Genomic DNA, 18,759 nt, shown 5'->3' on the forward strand with positions numbered 1-18,759 from the left:
TGTCGCGAGGCTTTGTTGCAGAACTGAGTGCCAGCGAGCAAGCTAAGTTGGACACTTCCGTCTATTCAGCTCGTCGTTTTTTTAAGGACTGCGTTCCGCACGGTTCTCCAAAATTTTGAGTTCGGGAAAATGATGTAACCGTATTGGCTTGCTTTTGTGAAGCGTTGAAGGGTTTTCGTTTGGCGGCAAGCACGGACTCTGATGCAAATGGCGCAAGAACTGTAACGTGCCATTTTCATCAATTACAGAATCATCGATTAGCAACTTTCTTTAGCGCATCGCATTTGGCGAATGAAAATGTTTTGGGTTGGTGCTGGTGTGCAAAAGGCGTGCGTACGACAGCAAAACCAGGTATGATACCAATTTGAAGGTGGCGTTCGGTCAATCAAGCAAGATGGCGCTTTTCGATTTCGGAGACGCGGCGCTCAAGGAAAAGTCCCGCAGCAAAATCGCACAACTCTCTTGGAAACTTTGAAGCCGGCCTCTTTGGATTGTGAGGTCGGTGGTGTCAAATATCGTCGGCCGTTTGTGTGAGTTCGGCGACCGAACGCTCGCAACTAGCGGCGAACGAAATCTCTGGTCTGCACCGCAACAAAACTTTCACGCGGATTATGGCTGAGAGCGGATTAGCCGGAACACAAGCCTGAGTCTCTCTCTCTTCTTTTTTTTTTTTTTTTTACAGCATGTGGAACGGCTCCAGTCGAACAGCAGGCCCGGAACATCTAATGTCCTCTTGCGCGGTCCCCCGACTGCCCTTCAATGACCGGGTCACACCCCCCAACACAAACACACCTCCCCAAAACATCTGTTGGCCAAAGTAAACCTTCCACCCCCCTTCCGTCTCTAAAGAGCACTTTGCGGCCACGCCTCTCCGCCAGCAAGTCAACCTCCACTTAGCCCAACATCCACACTGGATGGACCCCCCCCCCCCCCACCCCCCAAGCAGACCACTCCAGCTGGCCACTCTCTGTCCATATGTACACTCTCCCCCTTTCGCCAAAGCCTCGGGAACCCCCCCCCCCCTCCCCAATTTGTGGGGTGGGGTAAAGAGACGGTCTTGGCTCCACACCACAGAAGTTTCTCCGTTGGCAGACACGCCGATGGGTCTCCAACTGCCGGCGCCCGCCAATCGTTGGGCCCCGCCGTGCCTTCGACCGCGGAGGATTTGGCGCCCGCGAATACGCCAATGTTAATATGCAGAGCCGAGCGCTAATTGCTCGCCGGATCGTGTTTAATCTTGGAACCCATTAAGCGGAGTCGGCTGCTGCCCGAGTCGGCAAATCGAGGGCGACAAACGCGTTATTGGAGCAAATGGAAACAGACAGCGCGAGCGCGGGTTTGACGCGGTGACACGGCAGATGTTACTCACACCTGGCGGCTTTGTGTGAGGGAGGGGGGGGGTTGTGCGGTGGGGGTGGGGCTGCCTTTCAGCTCGTCCCCGATTGAGTTCTGAGTTCGTGAAATATGCTGGCGCTCATCGTCATGACAAGAAGGTGAGCTTCATCCGTCAAATGAATTCTGGTCGAAATTGTATTTTTTTTCGTGTTGATTTTTTTTTTCCAAAGCGTCCTCGGCGGCGCCCGCCTCCGTCGCCCCGCGCACACGCCGGGAGTCCTAAACTTTGTTTCTCTTGAGAGACCTAGCGCACGTCTTTCCCTTTGACGAGGCTTGAAACAGTCTGTGCGCACGCGGGACAAAAAAGGAAAAATGATTTCTCCCCTCTTCCAGTTGCAAAGACAAAAGTCTCCAAGGAGCATTCATTTCAGTGATCCCGAGAAAGCCGCCGTCCGTGGCAGACCCGCCGATACCTCCTCGCTGAATAGTTTGTGCGCGGTTCATCGCGATTCCTCGCTGACCTACACTAACACGCGTGTACTTTGCGCCATCAATCCCCCTTTCCCATTAATTACGCATCCCAATAAGCCCGGCAGTTGACGCCGTAGCGGGGCACTGCGGCGGCAGCGGGGAACGCATCTAACATCTGTTTCGCATGAATGATTCCCGGTGCCGCTCCGAGCTACTCTAATATTCACGAGAGCTAGCAGCTAGCACGGTAATTGGGATGCTTTTGCGGCGTCTTAACGTGCGGCGCCGACATCGCAGAGCCTGCTCGCTTGCGCGTTTTGCAACCAAAGACTCATCAAAACATTTGGTCTGGGCAACGTCCAACGCGACGCCGCATCAACGCCGAATGCTCTCTTTGCAACCCGCCGCTGTCCGAAAGGTAGCGTGTCCGCCATCGGGTGAAAGAAATATGACGGTCATGCGGTGGGGAAACTTGCAGTATGGGACGCCGGCCCGCGGCTCGAAAAAATAAACGGGACCAGCCTTGCGAACGGGCAAACGGAAGGAGAGGACGGCTCACCAAAAAGGTTCGGCACTCTGGTGACTTTACGGCATCTTCTACGGGAACTGATATCAAGTCAGTCATCTTGATCATAATCGATTGTTAAATTCCCGGATCATTACTCGCCGACCCTTATTCTCCCTTATATACCCTTAAAACTCACCTGTTCCGCAATGCTTTTAATACTTTTTAATCTCTTTTACCCATTTTGCTTTTTGTTCATTTAACTCATTCAGTACCAGCCAATTCTGGATCAAGCCTGAAAAGACGTTTAAAAACGTCTTTGGGAGTGAATGAGTTAAATGTGCTTTTGTAAATTATGTATGCTTGTTTTAAGTGCACATTTTTATCCTGTGTTGTAAAGTGTCTGAGTGTGATGAAAAGCGCTTTCAAATAAAATGTATTATTATTATTATTATTATTCGGTTTTTACAGGATCCCCCCGTAGTTGAGCCGCAGTCAACGAGGCCTCCTCGGCCGGCTGTTTAACAACAAAGTCACGCGGAGTCGCCCACGCAGATGAACGCTCGCTCGGCAGACTAATGGCCTCCCTCCTTTAAAATGCGAGAGCCATCGCCAGAGAGCCGCGCCATGTATCAGCACCCGCTGACGCCCCCCACCCCAACATAACGAATGGCCGGGCTTTGGAAGGTTTACTAATTGATTACGGAGAAAAACGGAGTATTACTCAGCCGGCCGATGGCAGCTCCGAGGGGCGAAGAGACACTTTGTCGATGCTTTACATTGCACCTTGTCCACACCGGAGGACCTTGGAATAGCCCAGCTGGTGACGGGCGGGGGAGGGGGGGATTCTGGCGTTTATATTTCCACTAAGTGCCGGCACGTGCGCGAATTCTGCGGGTGTACACCGAAGCCGACCAGACGGGGATTTTTTTATTATTTTTTTTTCAAGGCTTTCCCCACCTGCGGGCGACTGCGCAACGACACAGACAGAAGCCGCCTGTCGAGGACCGTTGTCTTTGATGAACTCATTAGGAGACATTATCCCGTCTAAACGGAAGTCTTGATCAAGGGGCTTCGGCCCTCCCCCCCATTTCCTCGGGGACCGCCAGCCCTCGCCGGTTTCTCGACTTTTCGCCCGCTCGGCCGACGAGCTCGGGACACTTCTTGCATCTGGGAGTCATTTTCACCGAAATGGGCGCGCTAATTGACTTTCATGCCAAGCAAGCAATGCGCGACGCGTGTATGATTTGAGCCGCTGATGGAATCGCCGATGTGCTACGAAACAATCGGGGCACACTTGTTCCTACCGCCACAGCTCAGGACTTTTTTTTTTTTTTAATCTAATATTGTAGACTTGATCCGCGGACCTTTTCACGTGTGACGAGAGACGGCGCGATCTTGGAAGGCAACGCAAGTAAACGAAGCTTTTTTATGTCATTTGCAAAGGGCAAAGCTATTGAGCAAAGGCGGTTAAACGGCTCGCGGGATGAGTTTCGCCTTCGCTTTTCTTTTTTCACTTGGCGAGAGACTCTGATGTGCGATTGCTCAAAGGTTGAGCCGCAGGCGAAAGGCTGCCTCTTAAGTTTACAGGTGCTTGCGTCGGGCAAGCTGGCGGCACAAGTTGGTGCCGGGAGTGCACACACACACACGCACGGGGGATTAATACATGTTGAGTTAACGATCAGCCTAAATACAATTTCGCACGCTTAGTTTGGCCGTTTCAAATAGTCATTTTCGTCATTCGTGTATTTCGGGTCCTCCGAGCAGACAAGTCGCCTTCGGTGTTGTTGCCATCGACAGCGCGCCGCGACGGCAAAGCCGGCTTTGGTCCGGTTGCATTTTTGCCCTCCTTTTCTTGAGCCGTTCTTTCAATCTCCGAACACACAAAGCAGGCACCATTTGCTGTCGCTGGCGCTGGCGCGCGGCCGCCGATCCGAAGGAGACGCGCCGGGAGGGGTGAAGCAAAGACGAGGCGGCTCAGGCAGAACGGATCGCTGCGGTCTAATTGAGTCCTTTGGGCCCGAAGGCTGCGCTGATCAGAGACTTGTTACAGGAATCCGGTTTCATGGCTCCCAAACAAGAAGGGGATTTACCGTCCTTTGGGAGCCCCTGCTAACCTTTCTGTGACTTTTGCACTTCTCTCTTGGTCGTCCCCCCCCCCCCCCCACGTCTTCCTCTCTGTTATGTCCAATGGTGATCAAAGGGTGACACGAGTTGAGCACCGGGATGTAAGCGTGGGGCTTTTTTGTGCAATTTGACACGAACGGACCGACCGCGTCGCGTATGCCCGCGAGTCTGATTCAAGCGGCGAGGATCAATGAAAGGGGCCGTTTTCTCAACACAAATCTACGAAACCATCATCACACTTGGACGCCATGTTCTGCTCACATTAGCGAGCGCGGAGAAAATGACTTTGCAATTTAGCGCGAGGCCGTTGAGCGCGAGGGGGATTGTCCCATCTGCGGCCCCTTCTCAAGGTTTCTCATTTTTCCCCAGATGTTTTTTTTGGGAGGGGCGGGGGGGGGGGGGTTCTTTGGGGGTTAAGGTCAGGTGTTTGGGGACTGTTTCTGATTAGGGCACATTGAAGCCCCCCCAAAAGTTATTTGCTGTAGGACTGATAATAAACAAATGCCTCCACATTGACTGGTTTTCGCGCCCAAATCAAGTTGAAGTCTTTGCCCCAAGGTATCATCAATCTTAATCCCGCGTTCAGACGTACTGTTCAAGTCAAAAGCAAATGTCGATCGACAAGGCAGATAAGTGCACCTGATTTACAGCCGTTTGGATGACTTGAATGATTGGGATCGTCGCCAATGTATTTGCAAGTACTACCGAGCGGTGAAAAGCGGAGGACGATGCAAAACTTCAGGCCCGCGGGGGATAAGGCCGATCCCTCCAAGGTCTTTGCTAACAGGTCCCGTGAGACGACGAGCGCTAAGAACAAATGACTTTGGTCTTTCGGCAAAACAGAAATCCAGCGGTCTCACTCGAGGGGTTTCTCGCCGCCGCCCCCGCTTCCACTCCGGTGCCTCGATATCAACGAGCTACAGATAAGCTTCCCGTCGAGCGGTAAAAGGCCAAACATGGACCCGATGCTGGTTTTAACGAGGGCGAGCCTGTGCTCAAGTGCGGTGCTCCATAAATTAAAGAGGCAAAGCAAAGAAAGAGGCAAAAGCGAGTGAGCACCAGCAGTAAATGCGACAGAGGAGCGCTTTGGATCGTTACTCACGTGTTGCGAAATGTGACAAAGGAAGAGAGGAAATGGCGGAAAGCTAATAAGCCAGAGGCGGGTGCCGAGCTTTGCCAAGGATGTGCAAAGTCGCTCCGAGGAACGAGCCGCGGCCAAGGCTTTAAATTGTCATGACTCTTAAAAGTCGATCGACGTTCCGACTCTCTCCGCTGGTCACGTGTTGCGGATCTTGACCGAAAAAAAACAAAAAACAGAGCGGTCCAAATGAGTTTCCCCCGCAATGTGTCCAGGCTCTCCCTTAGCGATAACGTGAGGCTCTCGCTCATCCGAGAGGGGCTCAGAGTGGAGCCGCTTCTCCTCCACGTCGAGAGGAGCCAGATGAGGTGGCTCGGGAATCTAATTAGGATGCCGCCTGGACATATCCCACCGGCAGGAGCCCCCAGAGATGACCCAGGACACATTGGAGAGAGGACCCCCCCCCCCCCCCGCGACCCCCGGGAAGAGCTGGAGGAAGTGGCTGGGGAGAGGGAAGTCTGGGCTTCCCTTCTAAATCTGCGACCCAACCCACAAATAGATGGATGGATTCTTCTTAAAAGACTTGAAACTGCCACTCGGGGATTTTCCAACCAACCATACCTCAAAAAAATATCACAATCATCCCATTTGCAGGTGTGTCTTCAGCCTGGTGAAAATGTGCACCGGATGTTTTTGCAAATGCAGCCCCAGAAGCCATTTTCTTTGAGCAGCATAACATTTGATTGGCGTGTCTTTGATGAATCAAAGTCTCAAGCACAAATCAGACACTGGAAGTCTGTGAGTTTGGGCTGAAAAGACTATTTTAGTGTCATTTGCACTTTCAAATGTCCTTCAAAGAGGAAATTGTCTGGCAGCCCCGGAGAATTGTTTGAAAACCAGTTGAAGCCAGTTTCACTTTGTCATGTGAAATTTGGTTATGCATGTCTGGGGGGCAAAAAAACAACCTCTCAACAAGCCATGACCAAAGAGACACAGAAATTTGGCTTTAGAGCAACCATTTTAGTATCAGATCCAGTTGGAAGAGAACAGCAGCTGAGAATCCAGCCCCTTGAAACCAGTTTCACTTTGACACACAAAATTTGACAGGCCCACAAAAAGTCTTGAGAAAAAGATTATTTTCAGGTCCTATGATACAATTTAGGGAGTCCTTGAACTTTTCCGGCAGCCCTCCAGAAGGATTGAGAAGAAATTCTCGGCGGCATGAAACGTTGTGTCCATTCTGTGCGGATTTAAGATGCGACAAGAAAACCTTAACTTGTCTCACAGTGGAGAAATTCTCAATTTACAGCAGCAAAATGATGAAAGTATCTAAAACGGGCTCATGAATCCATGGCCAAAGAGACACAGAACAGCTGCCGTTTCGGTTTGACATCTCTTGACCATCTTCGGGCTTCTTTCAAAGACAAACGTGTTGTCTAAAAGCCACCCAAATTGGGAGCGCACATTTTGTATGATCGCCTCCAAATTTGGCCTATAAATAGCCGGCAGATGGGCACGGCTGTCGCTGAACAATTCCGTTTCAATCATCGCGTGTGCGTGGAGCATGACCACAACATTTGATGATTCAAGGTGGTCTAAAAATCGCTCCAAAAAGCACCGACACAAAACAGCGCGGACCTCTGCGGCACAACGGAAGACGCCGACCGAGCTTGCGGACGCCTCTCCGGGCAACAACTTGTTTAGCCAGACGGGCCAAAACGTGCTTTAACTCGCCATACGGCACATTGAAAGGCAGCCGAGTTTGAGCTGCCTTGGGGGGGGGGGGGGGGCTATGGGGGGAAGCTAAAGAGAGCTGATCGGCACGGCACAGCACAGCACGGGAGCCACCTGATGCCATCGCGCATCCTCGTGTGGCCTCCTTTTGTCGGCCGAAGAGAAAAGCAAGAAACGGGGCTCGCTGCGGGACACCCCCTTGCGCCATCGCCACTCCTCACAAAGCCGTCATCTGGCCCCGCCCCCCCCCCACGGCCCTCTCGTGATGGAGGGACATCGAGCAAACAAACGATAGTTCAAGCAGTCAGCGGCGATGAACTTCGCCCTTCCTGCCTGGAGCGGGAGGGGCGGGGGCAGTGGGGGGAGGGGCGCTAGGTTACTGCATCCATACGTTTATGCCAAGCGGGGGAAGAAGCTATGAATCGCTTCAAGGCGGAGAGTCTTCCTCGCACGCAAAACGTTTCGGTCATGGTTTTACGGTCAAATTGTCTCGTCGCGCTCCGCCTCCGTGGAAAACCAAAATCTCACATTTTTGTGAATTTAGTGTCACCCCAGTGTCGTTTTGGTGCTCTCAATGGTGCAGTTGTTACACATTTGGAGTTTTTAAAGGACTGCTCGAAAAGCCCCAAAACGACACTTAAATGGCTCCATTAAAAACAAGCCGTGGCCTCCAGTGACTTTCAAAGCTCGTGAAACCGGCTTGAGAGGCTGAATTTTCCCCAAAAACGCGGCGGGCGCTACTTCCCCACATTTTCAGGGTCAGGCCCGTACCTTCTACCAAACACAGCTACAAAGTTTTTGCGAATGGGAAAAGTCCCAAAATGGCATCGGTGGCTCCTTTTTGCAGGATGTTCATCCTTGAAGGAGGTCCGCACGCTCGTTAGTAAGTATGCAAAAAGCCCTCAATTAAGATTAAGATATCCTTTATTTGTCCCACACTGGGGAAATTTACAGTCTACAGCAGCAAGATTGTGGGTAGAAAGAAGAAAAAAAACAAACACCGTTCAATTAAGTGCAATATAAATACAAAATGGATAAGTCGCAGTGCTATTTACAATTATTTTTCACATCATTTAATTATTATTATTATTATTATTATTTTTATTCTTTTTATTCAGCAGCCTGACAGCAGTCGGTTGGAATTAGGCCTAAGAATAGCGACGGAAAAGAAATGAAGCAATTACAAACCCTAAATAATCCCAAAAACATCAAAACAATCCCAATTTCCGCAACACGCTGCGGCGTCGGATGTGCCCGCCGATGACATTCCTTCCCTTTCAACAGCTGTCGCCTCACATGTTGCCATGCCGCTACCTGCCAGTGTTCATCCCCGACATCAATCACCCCCCCCCCAAACCCCCCTCGCTGCGTTCTAATGTGTTTGACCCCCCCTTGCTCCTCCTGTCCTCTCCACCACATGGACCATCAGCCCCTTCCAAATTACAACGGGGAAAGGTCACAGCATCCAATTAGAGCCGTCATCCAGGATGCAACTCCGCAAGGGTCATTCCCGGGGCCCTTGCGCATCATAGATCCTCCATTTGGCTGAGGAAAGGACGAGCCGCCCGCTTTGGAGTCCGGCCGGCTGACTGATTGCAGCGCCGCTAAACGAGGTGCCGGCTCCAACTTTAATGGACGACAAAGCGGGCGACGTATGGCCTGCTCCAGATTAATATTGGCTGTCGCCGCGTTTGAAAGTGCCGCGATTGGTTTGTCCCGGTATGATGAAGCGTGTCATTGTCGGTTCGTGCGCTGACCCCGCGGCGATCGCCCCCCCCCCCCACTTTCACCCCCCGGATCAATGGGGTCTCCGATCGGGATTAGATGAAGCCCCACCCAATGACTGTACCGTGTCGCCTGCTGAGGGAGGGGGTTTTTAGCGTCCACTAGTGGAGAGGAGCATGTGGAGGCCGTTGTCTTGTCTTGGCGCAGGAAAGATGCTCACGTGCACGCGCGCGCACATACGGAGAGAAAAAAACGGGTGGGTCAGTGCGCTTTGAGACGATCTGGGCCAATTAGGGACGAGTGACAGCACAGCTACATGCCTGTGACACAACTAGACCACGGAACGCTTCCCCCCAAAGCCGTTTTTACGCCTTCAAACAAAAGCCATTCCAAAATAAAACAACATCCCGCCACCAACGCTGAATGAGAGAACGGAGAGAATACGGCTGAAGTGAAGGAGGCGCCCCTCCCGCATCCGCAACTCCCCGAACCGCCTCCATCCGTCACGCGCGAGCAGCTCTCCTGACGTGCGACGCTGCCGAGCGATGCCGCGGCAACTTCGGCGACCTCTGACCCCTCAGTTCAAAACTTGTGAACCTCAAACGAGAGGGAGTCAAACAGCTTGAGGGTCGGGCGGGGGCGCACACACGTGGATTAAGGGGGGCAGGGGCGAGCGGGGGCTTAGGTTGGCCGGAGAGACGAGTGCGGCCGGGAACGCGGCGGGTCCAAACGAGCACCGGCAGCTGTTGTTGCCGCAGCGCACCGCCGCCTTTTTCCCGTCAGCACATAATGACGCCTTCCCAGAGTGCAAAGAGGTGGCAAGCCAACTGGTTGCGGGGCTGTCGGCGACTCCGGCACCGGGCCTTGTGATGAACGAGATGGGGGACGGCGCGACGGGGCGCTCGGCAGCTGGCGCCGCACGAAGGCTAACGTGCTAAAGTCACCCGCCGCTCTTATTTAGGCATGAAAAAAGCAAGTCCTCAAACGCACGCCAACGTCGCCCACGCCTCGTCCTCGTCTCGTTCACCCTTGACCGAGCATCGAGCGCATAAAAGATGGGGCCGCCGCTGCCGGGTGGGCGGATGAGGCGCAGGCGAGCACAAGGCGCTCGATGCAGGATGAGGGACGGCCCGCGGGAGGCGCCGGGCCGCGCTTAACGTCCGCCACTCAAACAAGTTAACGATGGCGCGGTCGCCGGACCGGCCGAGCATCAGGGTGGGGGCTGCTGCTGGCCCGCCGATGCGCTCGGTAGAGAGGAGAAGCAATCGTTGGCTAGTGGGGGGCCCTTCTGAGAATCATTGAACGGGCACTGACAAGTAAGGGGGGGGGGGGGCACCTCCGAGACTCCTTTGTGCAGGTCGACTCCCGATGAACAATTGGGGGGGGGGGGGGGCTACCAGGCAAATCGTGATGCGAAGGACCCCCGGAAATGGATCGCGGTTGCTTCTATTTCCGGCACCAATTTATGATGGACGTCGTGACCGAATTTACGGTTGCTCCGTTGCGCCGAGTTCAGGGATGCGATTTCAAAGACGAAAAGTATCCGGAAAGCGGCAAAGACGACGCTCCGTTCGGTCGGCGAATACCGACGACAAAGAAATAAAAGACTTTCACGCGTACCTTTTCCATTTCCCGCTCGGGCCCCCAAATGACTACACCCCAGCCGACGTTCAATTTCAGACCCAATGAAATCCCAAATCATTTTTGTTCTTCTGGCTGCCCTCATCAACGTCCTTTATGGAGCCCGGCGACATTTTATGCTTTGATTCGAAAAGTCCACTAATTTCATTTTCAATAAACCGCTAAGATGACTATTTGATTGGTTTCCACCGAGGCGTGTGGGCCCGCTGGTTTTCAATTCTTATCACCGACGGCCAGTTAGGGAGCAGCGGTTTAAGATCTGGAAGCAATGGAGGAAGGAGGGAAAGGGGAAGTGGGGGTGGGGGGGAAAGATGCTGAGGAGAGATAGCAGCCAACGCAAGGAAGGCAAAAGGTCTGGTTGCCCCCCCCGCCAGACCCCAAAGCATCTGAAGGCCTATTGTCATGTAAAAGCGGGCAGGAAAGAGTCGGAAGGGTGAAGACCGGCGGACGTCGCCATTGCTTTCGGGGGCCATTCGTCATCAAGCAGGAAATGAGGTGAAGCTGACAATGATTTATGTCGGAGTTTGCCACATTCACAGGCGAAGCGAAGGAACAAACACGATGACAGATGCCTCATATCCCCCCCGGCCCCAAATTGAAAGATGGCCGCTTTTCTCGCTCTGACAACAGGAATCGCTCCGACTTCCACTCCCGGACATCCGGCCTTTTTTTTTTCGGGGGTCGACCGACGGTCACTCGATGACCAGTCGGGGGGGGGGTTACTGTATGTCTAGAGCGGGGCCAAAGGTCGGCTCTCTGGACCCATGGAGGTCAGCAACCTGCTGCCCGCGAGCGCGGATAAATCAGGCCGACAAGCGGAGGGCATTCCAAAGCTCCGCGTGCGGCATCGGGCCATTCCGGGGCCGTGATTTGTCAAAGCATCCTTCCATCGATGCATCCGTGTTCCAAAAACCAAAACGCAATGTGATCTGAATCCACGATCCAACACTCAGTCAGTTGAATCATTTATTCGTCGAATTGATTAATTATGATTAGCTGGAATTATCGTTGGTGATCAACGTTTTTTTTTTTTTTTGTCTGTTTGTTTGTTTGCCGCCATGTGCGCGGGTTAAGCTAGCAAAGAAACTCCGTCAATTAAACGAACACGCGATTCATTTCAAACGGATCCCACGCCGCAAACGTTCAACATTTTCCGCAACCTCCCACTTAGCGGCGGCGGCGGCACAATCGCTATTCATGGAGTGGCAGTTAGAATTCACGCGCCCGTTCCACGTGCACATGGCGGGGACCTTTCAAAAGGGGGAGGGGGGGGAAAAAAAGTCAAAATGCAAATGAGACGAGTGCTAATGCACGAGCGTGTCTACGTTGGGCCAATTAAGGCCTTCTTTTTCAGCTCCATTACGACGCAACGTCATTTTCCCCAATAACTGTGCCATTAAGCTCTCAGCTGGCACGATCGTCACTTTGCCAGTTAGACGGAAAAAAAAAAAAAAAAAGTTCAAATGAGAGTTTGCGCTTGTGTGCATTAGCAGTGACGCCTTTCCAAATCAGCCGCATCAAGAACGTGAAGTGCAAGTAAAACCGGAGAGCGTTCGTGGCTTTTGAACCCGCTTTTCATGAGTCGGCGCGCCTCGCGGGACGTTTAAAGCACGGACAAAGAGAAGCAAAGGGGGGGGGGGGGGGCAACCCGCGCGGACGTTAATAGCTTTGCCCCGGACGGTGTCGAGCGCCAAGACCAGCAGCAGAGCCGGCGAGATAACGTTCTGCGTAGCATTTGAATGGGCTTTTACCGAGATTCTGAGTATTTTTGGGCCTGCGGCGGTGAAAGGGCCTCCTGAGTTTTTGCGTCCCACCCGAGCACCGGAGCATCTCCGCCGGGCATTTATTCTCGGCCTTGCGAGGTGACCCTCGACCGGACGGCTGACTTCCTCGTTTGAATAATGCGACGGTCAGGCTAGAAAAAGCAAAAGGAACCGCAGCTTTCTGAACACGATCAAATGTTTGCGAGTATCATTTTCAAGTGGTGATGGAGGAAGCAAAAGATGGAGGGGGGGGAGGGGCCAGGGGGGGGAGTCACGGAAGGAAAAGAGACAGGAGGATCCGGTTTCAAACCCTTGCCCGCAGCTGTCCGGGGCGATAAGCGTCCCTTAGGGCAAACGTCACCCGAGCCCGGCACAATCTCAGACTGCGGCGCGCAGAAATCGCTAAGTCGTCACATATCCGGCCGGGGGATGCGATCGCTCCAAAAAAGATTTGGTGAAGAAGCCATCGGAAGCCTCTTGAAACAAAGCCAGAAAAATGGGGGAGGCTTTGCGTGGACTGGGTCGAATCCTCGGATGGAGAGGAGGGGAGGGGAAAGGCTTCTTTCAGGGTCACGGGATCCAAGTCCCCCCCCCCCCCCCCAAAGAGATCGACAGAGATTCAATCGAAGGTCAAAGTCGTTGATTCGCGTGATGATGACTCACTTGTTCTTCGGCAAGCTGGTCAGCAAAAAACACAACAGCCCGATAGCGGATCCCGTGTCCGCTCCTCACAAAAAATGTTGCCGCATGCGATGTAAAAAAAAAAAAAAAAACGAGGCTCGTACGGATCACAAGAATTCGTTCGATATTCAACGTGGAATCAAAGCGGAATTCGCCCGTTACGACGGTCGTCTGCCGGCGAGTGAGTCCGCGCTTTGGAACTCGATCAATAATCGGCCCGCGGAAACGCATCAAAAATTGAGAGCGCCGTCTGCTCGCCGGCAGGCGCGGACGGCTACGTCCGTTTCTACAACACTTTCTTGTGACCCACTGCGGGTTAAACCACCACACAAAGAAACAAAAGAACAAACGCACTCCAATCACAAACGCTTCAGTCAATATTTAAAACGCCAACTAGAATCCCTGCCTTTTCTCATTCAAAAATCAATACTTAATCTGCGGGGGGGTGCCGCAGCCCATCCTGGCAATCTTCGGGCGGTAGGCGGGGGACACCCGGAACCGGTCGCCAGCCAATCGCAGGGCACACGTAGACAATCGCAACTCAGGACCATTTCAACCTGGCATGCGTGTTTTGGGGATGTGGGACGAAACCGGAATACCCGGAAAAAAACCCCCACAAAGGCACGAGAAGAACATGCAAACTCCACGCAGGAAGGCAGGAATCCAACCCTGGACCGGCGCGCTAACCGCCGTAACATTTTCCAATTTGACGGAGGACTTAAGAGGCGGGCCTGCGTGGATTTTCTCCGGGTACTCCGGTTTCCACCCACATTCCTAAAACCCGCATGGCAGGCTCATTCAACACTCTAAATTGTGCGAGTGTGAGCACGGATGGTTGGTCGTCTGCGCGTGCCCTGCGATTGGCCGGCAAGGGGTTCAGGGTTTCCCCCGAAGACGGCCGGGGTGGGCTCCAGCACCCCCCCCCCCCCCCCGCGCGACCCTTGTGAGGATAAAGCGGCTCGGACGACTTAAGAGGCCACTTGACGTACCGACGACGATACGCACGTCAGAGCGGATTTTAATGCCAATGTTTATTTTGTCGCAAAGCGGCGAGGGGAGCAAAGGCCGCAAAAATAGTCGGGCGATGCCAAAAGGCGGGCGGGCAGACAAAAGCCAGAGAGCGGCATTGTCGGCGGCGGAAAAGGCCATCAATAACGGCGTGACTCCAAAAGAGCGAACGCGGGGGGAGTGTGAGAGGAGGCCGTATAATGGAACAAAAAGCACGCCGCCGCCGCCGCCGCCCGGTCTTTGCCGGACGTTAATGGGCGTGAGAAGAGGCCTGCTCAGCGTTCCTCGGCTGACGGCTCACTTCTTCGCGATCGTCGTCTTGCTTGCTCTAAACTCCGGCGTGACATCGTGGCGGGAGAAAAGAAAGCCGCGCGGAGGGAAAGGTCATCCTCGGGCGATGGCAATCGTTTGTCTTTCTTTTTGTTTTAAGGGAAGCGAAGGGATGGATGCAGAAGCCGGGAGACGTCAGGATGGGTCTTTTTTTTTTTTTTTTTTACCCAAGTGCATCTTTTGACACCACTGGTAAAAAAAAAAAAAAAAGCCAAAGGGAACACCCCCGCCCCCCTCCCCGCTCGCTGAACTGAGAGCTTGCTAGCTTGGGAAGTTGAAGCGTTGGTGTGTGAATCTCAACAAGATAACAACAACAACACCTCTTCAGTCAATTCGCACGGACGCGCGTCTGATCGGGGAAGGTGTCCTCGCGTGCACTTTATCTCAAGAAGATGTTGCGCCGCGCCATCTGGGGACAACATTCTCGCCTTTTCAGTCAAGTTTTTTTTTTTTTTTTTTTTTTAATTCAGCCCCCAAAGCGTGTCTCGCGTACTGCGGCAACAGCATGAGGAGAACCACAAAAAGTCGCAAGTCTGCCATTTTGGGCGGAAGCCGCTATTTTGGGCCATTTGCAGCGCCCTTCAAACGCAAAATTGTCCAGGGAGCAGTCTGGCTTTTGTTGGGCCTGCCAGAATCTTTTGAGGAGAAGTTAGACCCACCCCAAAAAAATATATATAAAAAAAAAAGTCTCAAGAAGCCATCTTTGAAAAGATGGAACGTCAGATGTCGTCCAGGACAGAAATGAAATGTTTTTGTGCCGGAGATTGATAGGGGGCCCCCTACTGGCAGATGGACGCCGGCATTTCCAGCCCTTGTTGAGCACGAGCTCTTGCGCGGGAGCCCGCCCGATTGCGCGGGAGTTCCTAACGTCGGGGCGAGTCGGGGCACATTTCAATCCAAATGAGACCCGACTAAATGTCGCGATTTTACATCCTAACTGTCGCATGCGTCATTAATGTGCCGTAATGATTGCATTGTTGCTTGGGTCTTCATTAGCTTTCATTATGACTCGAGGACTTCCATGTGGGGATTAAATGAGTGCGCCGGTTTGGGTTTTTTTTTGTTTGTTTGTTTCCCCCCCCTTGCCCCTCCCCCCTCCCTGTTTTGGTTGATTGTGTGCGCTTCATTTCCGGAAAAGTCGTAATGAGCCCAGATGAGCGCTGGTGAAAGGCTTCAACCTGGCTTCCCACCTGGCTGCGCTCCTCCCGGGGCCGCTCCCTCTCTTTATTAGCCGCTTCTCCTCTTCCTCTTCCTCTTCCTCCTCGTGTGTTCACCACTCACTTCCCTTCCCTCCCTCGCTCTCTCTCCCCACTCTGCTCCATTTCCTCGCTAATTACTTTGCCGAATGCAACCAAGCTCACCGCTTAATTGGGGAACCGGAACATTAGGTGATATCAGAGGAGCCTTTGTAAAAGAAAAAAAAAAAAAAAGTCAACCAATCCCGTTTGAGCGGCTTCTTTATGGTTATTTTGCTACGTGGGCATTATAGGAAAGCTCATGCGTGTTTTTTCTGGTTCGGGCAAATCCAACAACACTGCAACTCTGCTTAGCTTTGACATATTCGACCGACATTATTATTATTTTTTTTAACTTCTTCACGAGTACAGCACATAAGCACAACGGTCTCTCCGGCGCGTCCCGACTGTCGCGGCGGGTGCTGCCGTGCGCTCGACCATTTGTCGAAATCATCGCCCCCCCGCAATATAAGAAGACAATTAGAAGGTCTCCAATTTGAGGCCCGGTTTGTTTCCCGCGTCAGAAGGCCGAAGTTGCAATCGAAATAATGGCAAGTGCAAGCGTCGGCCCTTTCGGCTCGGGCGCAGGCTCGCATGCGGCCTACCTGAAGGCACCCAGATAATGAACATTTTCCAGGACTCACACTCGTCCATATGTACACACACACACACACACACACACACACACACGATATATATATATGCCATGCTAGCAATTTATTCAGCAGCGCTGCAGCGAGCGCTCCTGACACAATGATTTATGAAGCTGCTCATTGACCCAGTTCATTCGGAAAAAGAGAGAAGGGGGGGCACATCCTTTCTTCTAAGCGACAGATCTATCGCGCCTGTGCCGACCCCGGGGCACTTTGGGAAGGGCTGCGGTGACAAAGCAGCTCACTGAGATGATTTGGCTTTTTAAGTAGAGAAAAACGAAGAAGAGGAATAAAAAAAAACTAATCGGCCTCAAAAGCAAAAATTTGCTCGGCCTGTCCGTTGTGAGTGGAAAAAAAAAAAAAACAAGTGTCAAGAAGCCATGAGGGAAAGCACGCAGCCAGTCTGCCAATTTGATGTGAAGGGACGATTTCAAGGTCATTGGGATGCCGTCACTATTTTTATCAAGACAGATTTGGCTCAAAACTTCACGCGGCCATCTCGGACAGATCGCGCCTTCAAATTTCGCACAGTCAATTTTGAAGGTTGCGTCTCGAAGTGGATACTTAGCAAGATCCAATTTCGATGGGCACGACGACCGTGAGTAGAGCCACAAAGAAAAGTCTCGAGAGGCCACGCCCCCAAAAGTAGACGGCGAGTCTGTGGTTCTCGCTTTGAAGTTGCCATTTTGGCCCGTTTCCGGGTGACCTCCAAAGACAAACTGGTCCTCCGGATTTTGTATGATTTCTCCCCCCCCCCCCCCCCCCCCCCCCCAAATGGAGCCACGTACACAACAGTCTCAAGTCAGCCATCCATTGATTAGCATTGCACCAACAAAACATGTACACACCACACTCCCCCCAACATCGCTCCTATTTAATAATACAGAAGTGCCTTTTGGGGGCGTCGCCCCGCCCACCTTCCTCTTAGCTCCACAGTTCCTCTATTTTATTTTATTTTTTCTTCCGACGCGGCACCCAGGATGATGTCCGGCGTTTGGCGGACACCGACTTCAATCTGTTTCAGAGCTGCAATTCAATTATCTCACCGGGGTCCATGCTCAGCCACTCGTGAACGGCGATGGAACGGCGGTGGGGGGGGGGGGTAGTAAGGTAGTGGATCGGGGGCAGGGTGGCTGGGACGGACTGATCATGGCCACAAAACCATTTGAACACAGATACGGGATTGAAAGGTTGCTTTTTTCTTGTGCCATTAGCTTGAGCTTTACAATAACCGGAGGGATGTCGGGGCCTGATAAAGCTAATCACCGTGGTAAGCCAAAGGCAGGGGGGAGATTAAGCCTCCCACCAAAACGCACCCCCCCCCTCTGCAAAAGCCCCCCCAGAAGATCTCGGTTGAAAGAGAAAACCAAGAAAGCACCGAGCCCGGAAAATGAGCGGGCGAATGTCTCATCGTGAATTTGGACGGCGATTACGAGGTTATTGCGAGGGCCATTCAATAAATAAGGTGAATTTTTTTTCGGAATAAGGACTTCTCATAGATGGACAGATACAAGCTGAACGTCGTTCCCAAGCACTGTCACACACTTTTCCTATCTGCGCAAAAGCTTGCATATTCCCTCGGCGTAAACATTTTTGGCCCGATGTCGCTCGCTCGCTCGCAACACGCGAGGATGCAATTCCCAAGCCGGCTCGTTGATGGTCTGCAGCGTTTGGGCTGCCGCGTGAGGCCTTGCGTTGTCGCGATGCAAGACGACTGACGTTTCTGACCCTCGTGTATTACGGAAAAAGAAAAAAAAAATCTTGTTTAATCACTTTTTATATTTAATGCCGATTTTGTTTCCATGGTAACGACGCAAACTCTGTTGACTGCTCCGTCGGGTACGCACGCAATAATTTGTCCGGTCCTCACGAGCGTCCGTCCGGCCTGCTTGACATGTTTCCCTCCTTCAAATCAGCCGATGTGAACGATCGCAATGACGATCAGGCTTTTTTTTTTTTTTTTTTTTTTTGCAAAGCTTGTAACGATTTGAAGGAGGTGCGTTGGAGGAGGGAGACCTTGAAACCAGGCCGGATACGAGCTCCTGAGGACCCGACTTGGGCACCCCCTCGGTCTATGGCTTTTCTTCAGCTGCTTACACAAAAGAGGGTGCGTGTGGAGTCAGGCTGAGGAAATATGACGAGGAGGGAGAAATCCCAAATAATCCACTGAGTCCATCTATTTTTGATGAATTTTCATTTCGGGCCCGAGCGCGCCTCTTACGACGATCAATAGTTCAAGCTGCTGTCGCAGTGTCGCACCCGGGAATGGGGGTGGGGGGGTCGGGAGGTCTTCTTAAAAGGCCCAGGGGAAAGCAGGGGGACTCGATCAAAAGGTGGACCCCCCCCCCCCGGCCCCCCACTACACATAAGCCAATTTCTCGCAGATCACAAGGCAGCAATAACTGGAACTACACTTAAAGGGAAGTAGAAGTTGAACTCGGGGCGGCGGAGGTGCTTAACGAAGCGCAAAGAA

At 52.5% G+C, this 18,759-nt stretch overlaps 1 protein-coding gene across 5 annotated transcripts in view; it reads right to left on the bottom strand.

Annotated features, from left to right (window-relative positions):
* robo2 (roundabout, axon guidance receptor, homolog 2 (Drosophila)) overlaps window positions 1–18,759 on the bottom strand; it is a 221,802-nt gene that overhangs the window by 123,671 nt on the left and 79,372 nt on the right. The gene's annotated exons all lie outside the window — the stretch shown is intronic.

The sequence above is a fragment of the Hippocampus guttulatus genome, chromosome 12, assembly GCF_054856545.1.
Source record: "Hippocampus guttulatus isolate MCC_2025c chromosome 12, RoL_Hgut_1.0, whole genome shotgun sequence".
Taxonomy (NCBI): domain Eukaryota; kingdom Metazoa; phylum Chordata; class Actinopteri; order Syngnathiformes; family Syngnathidae; genus Hippocampus; species Hippocampus guttulatus.